Here is a 9,024-nt window from a genome sequence, read left to right as displayed (position 1 = left end):
GCAGAGGAGCCTGATGTGGGGCTCGATCCCATAACGCCGGGATCATGCCCTGAGCCGAAGGCAGACGCTTAACCACTGTGCCACCCAGGCACCCCTCCTTTGTGCTTTTTTTTTATGTTCAATTAGCTAACATATAGGACATCATTAGTTTTTGAGGTAGTGTTCAATGTGGCAGGATACAAAATCAATGGACAGAAATCAGTTGCTTTTCTATGCACTAAGAGTGCAACTGTAGAAAGATCAAGTAAGTAATTGATTACATTTATAACAGCACCAGAAATCATAAGATACCTAGGAATAAACCAAACCAAAAGGTAAAGGATCTATCCCCTAGAAACTATGAAACCCTTATGAAGGAAATGGAGGAAGACACAACAAGATGGAAAAACATCCATGCTCATGGATTGGAAGAACAAATATCATTTAAATCTCTATGCTTCCGACAGCAATTTACACTTTCAAAGCAATCTCTATCAAAATACCATTGGCATTTTTCACAGAGCTGGAACAAACAATCCTAAAATTTGTATGGAACCAGAAAAGACCCTGATTCAGCAGGGGATTCTTGAAAAACAAAACCAAAACTGGAGACGTCACAATGCCTGACTTCAAGTTATATTACAAATCTGTGATCCTCAAGACAGCATGGTACTGGGACAAAAACAGACACAGAGATCAGTGGAATGGAACAGAGAGCCCAGATATGGACCCTCAATTCTATATGCAACTAATCTTCGACAAAGTAGGAAAAAATATCCAATGGAGAAATGACAGTCTCTTCAGTAAATGGTGCTTGGAATATTGGACAGCAACATGCAGAAGAATTAAACTAGACCATTTGTTTACACCATACACAAAGATAAACTCAAAACAGATGAAAGACCTCAATGATAGACAGGAATCCATCGAAATCCTAGAGGAGAACATAGGAACTAATGTCTTTGACATTGGACACAGCAACTTCTTTCAAGATACGTCTCTTAGGGCAAGGGAAACAAAAGCAAAAGTGAACTTTTGGGACTTCATCAAGATAAAAAGCTTTTGTACAGCAAAGGAAACTGTCAACAAAACTAACAGGCAACCCACAAAATGGGATAAGATACTTGCAAATGACATTTTGGATAAAGGGCTGATATCCAAAATCTATAAAGAATTTCTCAAACTCAACACCCAAAAAACAAATAATCCAGTCAAGAAATGGGCAGAAGACATGAACAGACACTTCTCCAAAGAAGACATACAGATGGCTAACAGACACATGAGAAAATGTTCAACATCAGCAGCCATCAGGAAAATACAAATCAAAACCACGATGAGATACCACCTTACACCAGTTAGAATGACAAAAAAAATAACAAGGCAGGAAACATCAAGCGTTGGTGAGGTTGTGGAGAAAGGGGACCCTCATACACTGTTGGTGGGAATGCAAGTTGTTACAGCCATTCTGGGAAACAGTATGGAGGTTCCTCAAGACATTGAAAATAGAGCTACCCTATGACCCAGGAATTACACTAATAGGTATTTACTCCAAATACATGGATGTAATGAAAAGAAGGAGCACACACACCCTAATGTTCATGGCAGCAATGTCCACAATAACCTAACTGTGGAAGGAACCTAGATGACCTTCAACAGATGAATGGATAAAGAAGCAGTGGTACATATGTATGATGAAATTTACTCAGCCACCAGAAAGTATGAATACCTACAATTTGCATGGACATGGATGTAACTGGAGGGGATTATGTTAAGTGAAGTAAGCTAAGCAGAGAAGGACAATTACCATATGGTTTCACTCATATGTGGAACATAAGGAATAGGGCAGAGGACCACAGGGGAAGGAAGAGAAAACAAATTGGAAGAAATCAGAGAGGGAGACAAACCATGAGATACTCTGGACTCCAGGAAACAAACTGAGGGTTGCAGAGGGGAGGGGATAGGAGATGGGGTTCCAGGTGATGTGTATTGAGTATGGCACGTGTTAGGATGAGCAGTTGGTGTTATAAGCAACTAATGAATCATTGAATACTGCAATATATTACCTAAGGGCTATGATGTACTATATGTTGGCTAACTGAGCATAATGACAAATAATAAAATATTAATAATAAAATAAAAAATAAAGCAAAACAGATAATTCATTGTTTTAGAATATTAAAAGAAGTTGCTGGTTTAAGACACATTAAAAATAAGGCATGTTTCATAGAAAGTTGCTCTACTTCACATCATGTTTCTTTTCATTATATTTTGTTTTCCATTTCTAGGGTGTTACAAAAGGAAATATCAAATGTGTCTATGATATAGTCCAGAAAATAGAGAGGTGATGTGTTATCATTCTCAATTCTTTTTGAAAGTTAAAAAATACATATATTTTATTCATTCAGTTTGAAGTAAAAATTTTGGAAATTGGTTTTCCAATTTGCAATCCCAAACTGCAAGGTCCTTATTTTGCAGTCATACAATAATTGAGTGTCTCTCAAAGAAAAATGGAATCTATACATTTGAAACGAGCTGATAATTCTCAATTTGAAGAATTTGGACACAGCCAATTGAAAAATGCTTGACATACAACCATGTCTGGTGGTTTTATGGTCTAAGTTCAACAGGATTACATTTACCCCAAATACCTTTCCTCTAATGCCTCCCGATGTTAAAGCATGGTTCATTCCAGTTAGATTAACATTTTGTTCACCATCCTTACTTACCCGGACTTCTTGCCTTCAGGCTTGTGCTTTTTCAATTGGTGAGCACTGATTTAACATTTCCAAAATACAACCCTGGTCACTTCATTACTTTGTGTAAAACTCTGAGTTAAGGAAAGGCAAGAAATGAGTATCTAAACTAAAGATAAGAAGGAGATTCCATTGGAATATTTACTGCTCCCATTTGGTCAACCATCTCCTTTGCTCATTCTGTGCCTTTTATGAGACATCGTGTCCCTGAGTAAATCCCTTCAACCCAGACCCCAGTTCTTATATGAGGATAACTTCTAGTTGTCATTCAGAAGTGAGCTCCAAGGTCTTCTCTCATTCCTCTTGGCTTGAATGAACTTACATATCACAGTATAACTGATGTGTCCTTGTGAGCTGTGCCCTTTCCAAATTAATATCAAAGCATATCATATACTTTTTACCACATATTGAAATATACAACTACAACTACTAGTTCAAATTTCTTAAAGATAGCATTTGTATATTATTTATATTTTAATAGCCCTTAGGTAATATATTTATTATATCATAAAAATTTTATTGAGTAAATGAAAGACTATTTGGTGCCCTATATATTTGTTTAATAAATTACATAGTTTAAAACTTAATTCAGGTGTCACTTCATGCAAAGAACCTTCCCTAAATCTTCATTCTACCTTGGGTTGCCATTTCCCCCATTGTCCCCTATGCAATTCTGAATCCTAAATTTACCACATGGTGGTGACTATTAACTTCCACTATATGTCTTTAGGAATGGATCATGTAGAACAAGATAGTTTTCAATAAATGTGAACCAATGATTAGATCACTTCAGTGATGAAAAACCAAATTGAAATAAGTGTGTTTTCTAGGATATTATGTTATTTATATAGCCACCAAACAGATATATATTTTTTTAAGTTGGGAGGATAAAGATGTTTTAACTCTTTATTTGGAGTTAATTTCAGATTTGTATAAATGTAGTACAAATAAGAAGGTATAAAGAACACCCATATTCTTTGCCTACTGTTAACATTGTACCCATTTGTTTCATTTCTCTGTCAATCTTTCTTTCTCTCTCAAATAGGTAATATTGCACCTATTTCCTTTATACTTCTGTCAATGTCTCTGTTTCTCTCTTTTTATCTATCTTATTAAAGACAATTTAATACTACCTCATAACATTTACTGCCCTATATTCTTATAATGTATTTTCTAAAAGTATGAATATTCTCCTACAGAATAAGTGTGTAATAATCAAAATCAGTAAATGTAATGCCAGTACAATATAATAGTAAAATTCATCTTAAATGGACAAATAGTATGTAATCAAAGAATTCTGTAACATACAGAAGCAATTCCCAAAAGAGGTATGCAAATGATACGAGGCATTATGAGATAAATATCTAAGGAATAATATTGGCATAAAATTTTGAAGTTATAATATTTGGAGAAAAAGAACAAAAGCATTTATGTAAAATTTTACTATTTTATAGCTTCTTGAAAGGCAGGTCCCACATTTAACACTTTCTTCAGAGCTCCCATGACATCCTTATTCCTTAGACTATAGATTAAAGGGTTCAACACAGGAGTGAGGATGGCATAAAAGACAGATACAACCATGTCCTTCTCAGGGGTGTGATAGGAGTTGGGGAGCATATAGGTGTACATGGCAGCCCCATAGAAGAGGATGACCACAGTCATACGGGAAGAACAAGTGGCAAAGGCCTTCTTCTGGCCCTCCGCTGAGTTCATCCTGTGGATGGTAAGGAGGATGAAAAAATAAGAGCTTGAAATGACTGTCACAGGGATGAGGAGCATGAGGACACAACACAGGTACATGAATGTCTCATAGAGTGAAGTGTCTGAACAGGAAAACTTCATTACAGCAGGGACTTCACAGAAGAAATGATGGATCTCCCGGGATTTGCAGAAAGGGAACATCATAGTTATGGGTGTGAGCAGGAATCCATCTACAGATCCCAGAAACCAGCATCCAGATGCTAGGAGAAGACATACTTTATGACTCATGAGGACAGGGTAATGAAGAGGGTAACAGATGGCCACATACCGGTCATAGGCCATGGCAGCTAGGAAGAAAAATTCTGAACCTGCTAGTGTTACATAGAGGAACATTTGTATTCCACACTCAGGGGCTGATATCTTATTTATACCCATGACCTGGACTATGAGCATCTTGGGCACGGTGACAGAAATGTACATTACGTCCATAAGAGATACCTGGCTGATGAAAAACTACATGGGGCTGTGGAGGTGGGCATCAAAATGTATCAGAAGAATCAGGACACCATTCCCAGTTAAAGCCATCAAGAAAATGACAAAAATGACCACACACAGGAGAGCTGGGTGATTTGATTGACTGAAGATTCCCACCAGAGTGAAATCAGACTGTTCAGTGTAATTGGCAACCCAGTTCATGTTTTTCATAAGGTTTCACTTATACCACTGAGAAGAGTTTTGGGATTAATGATTCAGACATGGGGTTCTTCCACCTGAAATGAATAAATAAATATTTACTGACAGTGTCCTTGTGAGTATGTATTTGTTTATGCCAACCTCATTGTGTTAATCAGAGAAAGTTTCATGGTGTGTAGAAATGAGGTTGATTAATTACTTAAAATTTAGAATTTAGTAGAAAATAAGGAATTAAGAACATGGGTAAAAAAATACTTGGCCATAGATGAGAGAAACCATATGATAATTGTCTTTCTCTGCTTGAATTATTTCACTTAGCATTATCTCCTCCAGTGCCAGCCATGTTGCAGCAAATGTTGAGAAATAGTTCTTTTTGATAGGCCGATGATGGGTAGTAAGGAGGGCATGTATTGCATGGTGCACTGGGTGTTATACACAACTAATGAATCATCGAACTTTACATCAAAAACCAGGGATGTACTGTATGGTGACTAACATAATAAAATAAAAATATAATAATAATAAAAAAATACTTGGCAACTTATACTGAATTTGTTGCCATTCAAGTGATATGTTATCCTAATGATAGATATTGGCATCTATCAACATATATTGGGCATTTGCAGAGATGATAACTTAAACACAAAAAGTGAATTGTTGAAAGAAAATATAAATAAAACTCCATTTTTAGGAATTTTGTTATACAAATCTAATTTATCTCTCTGCTTTTAGAACACAAATGGAAACTTTCAAAATTCTAGAATGCATATTTTATGTAAGAGGGATTTAAAAAGTAACAAACACACTTTGGGGAAAATCTATACCAATGTTTTAATCCCCCCTCTTCTCGTAGAATAGCAGTGCTCAGTGAGGCTATACTACATGGAGTGAGCCATACACTCCTAAGAGCAGGTCAGGATCCTTAACACATGATTGACCCTTTAGATACCTGAGTGGCATGGGGTAGAGATCTCAGAATCTCATCTAATCACAGTAATAAATCTAGGTTTTCCTCTACCCACTATTCCATTGTCCACTCTACATAAAAACAGGATAAAATAATAATTTTTGACATCAGGTGTGGTTAGGATTAAGTAAGATAAAATAATGAAAATGGTTAGAACATTACCAGTTATAGAAGAATAAGCACACATACTGTTAGTTTAAAGAGTTAATACCTACAGTATTATATTTGCAGAATCTATGTAAAAAATGGCTATTACTACAGTGTCTTATTATATGAGATACCTCAGTTTCAGAATCTGTCCATACATTTAATCATTTGAATTTGGTAATTTCTATAGTTCCAAACACACACACACACACACACACACGTAACCTTACTATATGTATATATGTATATACTAATTTTTCATGAATATACATAATTTAAATAAATATAAATGGATATATAAATAAATATAAACATAAATATAAATATTTATTATTTTAACCCTGGTTCAGATCTCGGTGGAGAATTTTATCTTGTTTCTGTGTAGTACATACTTCTTCAAGTTGAAATTAATCTCTTAATAACTCTAAGTGTGAAGGAGAAACTTGGACTTATATGGTCACTGCTATTTAGCAGACAAAGCTTTAGCAATTTACCCAAATATCATCTGCTTTATGCACACAGTAATTAATATTTCATATAAACTAATATGTGTAGAGAAAAACTGCACACCCCTGAGAGGTCACTGACTGAAACTCACTTTGACTCCTCGATCTTGTTGCTGATAGCCTGAATCTTTAGACTCTGAAGAAAAAGTGAAATTAAATTGGTTACACTTAAGGAGGTAATATTTGATTATTTGTTCTTTGGGTGTTGAGTTGAGAAGTTCTTTATAGATCTTGGATATCAGCCCTTTATCTGTAGTGTCATTTGCAAGAAACAACAAATGTTGAAGATGTGGAGAAAGAGGAAACCTCTTACACTGTTGGTGGAAATGCAAGTTGGTACAGCCATTTTGGAAAACAGTGTGGAGGTTCCTCAAAAAGTTAAAAATAGAGCTACCCTATGATCCAGCAATTGTACTACTGGGTATTTACCCCAAAGATACAGATGTAGTGAAAAGAAGGACCATATGCACCCCAATGTCCATAGCAGCAATGTTCACAATACCTAAACTGTGGAAGGAGCTGAGATGCATTTCAACAGATGAATGGATAAAGAAGATGTGGTCCATATATACAATGGACTATTACTCAGCCATCTGAAGTGATGATCACCCAACATTTGCATCAACATGGATGGAACTGGAGGAGATTATGCTAAGTGAAAGAAGTCAAGCAGAGAAAGACAATTATCACATGGTTTCAGTCATTTGTGGAACATAAGGAATAGCAGGGAGGACATTAGGAGAAGGAAGGGAAAAATGAAGGGGGGGAAACAAGGGGAGATGAACCATGAGAGACTATGAATTCTGGGAAAGAACCTGAGGATTGTAGAGGGGAGGGGGTAGGGGGATGGGCTAGCCAGGTGATGGGTATTAAGGAGGGCACATATTGCATGGAGCACTGGGTATTATACACAAACAATGAGTCATGGAACACTACATCAAGAACTAATGATGTACTGTATGGTGACTAACATAACATAAAAAAAAAGAAAAGGAGGTAACAGTTACTCTGGGACAAATGTTAATGTGATTTAAACTATAATTTAAAAATAGATACAAAATAAATATGAAAGATTGATAAATACAAAATATCTCTGGCCATTATGAAAACAATTAATAATAGCTTCTTCCACATTTCCTCTTATCGAGATTAAATCTTTGTAACTTTTTAACATTTCTGCTGTATTAAATATTACATTTAAAGAGATCTTGCAAATATTAAGGAAATGTTGGATCCTTTTTCTGGGAAAAGCTTACAAGTCTTTATGATGTAAGGATATTTCAAGATGAATTTTCAAGTTTCAAACACGTTTTATATTTTTGTGAAAATTCAGAAGCTAATTATAATATTTGACTTATTACAATCCCATGTTCTGGGGTGCTGAAACAGTAGACAATACCACAAATGATTCTGAAGCCTTGAAAAAAATCTAACAAGTCTTGAACACAATGCAAAAATTAATAATCTTTCTATTAAGTTTTACCCTGACTGGCAGATGAGAGCTCTGTGTATCATTTAAAAACAGTCCAATGAAGTGCAGAAAATCACCCACTGACCTAGTCTATATTTGCGATCAGGGTGAAGCAAGGATCAGCACAGTGATCAAGATATTGAGGACTTTGAAGCTATTTGCTGAGTGGATGGAGGGAGATGAGGGTGCTTGGGGATCCTGGGCAAATCACTGATGAATTTTGATAAATAGGGATGACTGTGATCAAGCCACACTGAACAGCATGATTAAGACACCTGGCAGACAAGGGGATGCTGTCAGTACCATACAGGGCAACTAGCCTCCATGTTTATGCTTATCTCTCTTTATCCGAGTGCTTGAGATTAATGTAAACAGGTTTGTGCATCATTGATAGTGATGGCAGAATAATATTGAATCTGTATTTGAAGCATCAAAGCAAATACTTAATGCTGTACCACCCTGTACCACATTTAATCTTCTCCAATAGTATATGATGTACTTATTTTCTCCTTTTACGGATTAAAAAAATTCAAGTTCTTGTGGTAAGTGCCTAATATAACAAACTAATTTAAGGGAAAACTCTACCTCAGCAGGAGTGGGACCAACATTCTCTAGATCCGTCTTATATTGGTTAGGGACATAGTCCTCTCTCCACAGTTTACAATTTGGAGTTTAGGTCACACATTATAAGTTTGAACAAGGAAACATAAGTATGATTAAGACATTTATTTCAGTGTTTTAAATACCCAAAATAATCCCCCTCAAGTTAAATATAATCACTCTTCCTTTGCAAAATCTCAGCCTTAC

At 35.8% G+C, this 9,024-nt stretch overlaps 1 pseudogene; it reads right to left on the bottom strand.

The window, feature by feature from the left end:
• Positions 1-4,175: 4,175 nt before the first annotated feature.
• Positions 4,176-5,138, bottom strand: LOC100474760 (annotated as a pseudogene).
• Positions 5,139-9,024: the final 3,886 nt, after the last annotated feature.

Source organism: Ailuropoda melanoleuca, chromosome 3 (assembly GCF_002007445.2).
Source record: "Ailuropoda melanoleuca isolate Jingjing chromosome 3, ASM200744v2, whole genome shotgun sequence".
Taxonomy (NCBI): domain Eukaryota; kingdom Metazoa; phylum Chordata; class Mammalia; order Carnivora; family Ursidae; genus Ailuropoda; species Ailuropoda melanoleuca.
The sequence above is the reverse complement of the archived record's forward strand: the minus strand, read 5'-3'. Positions and strand labels throughout refer to the sequence as shown.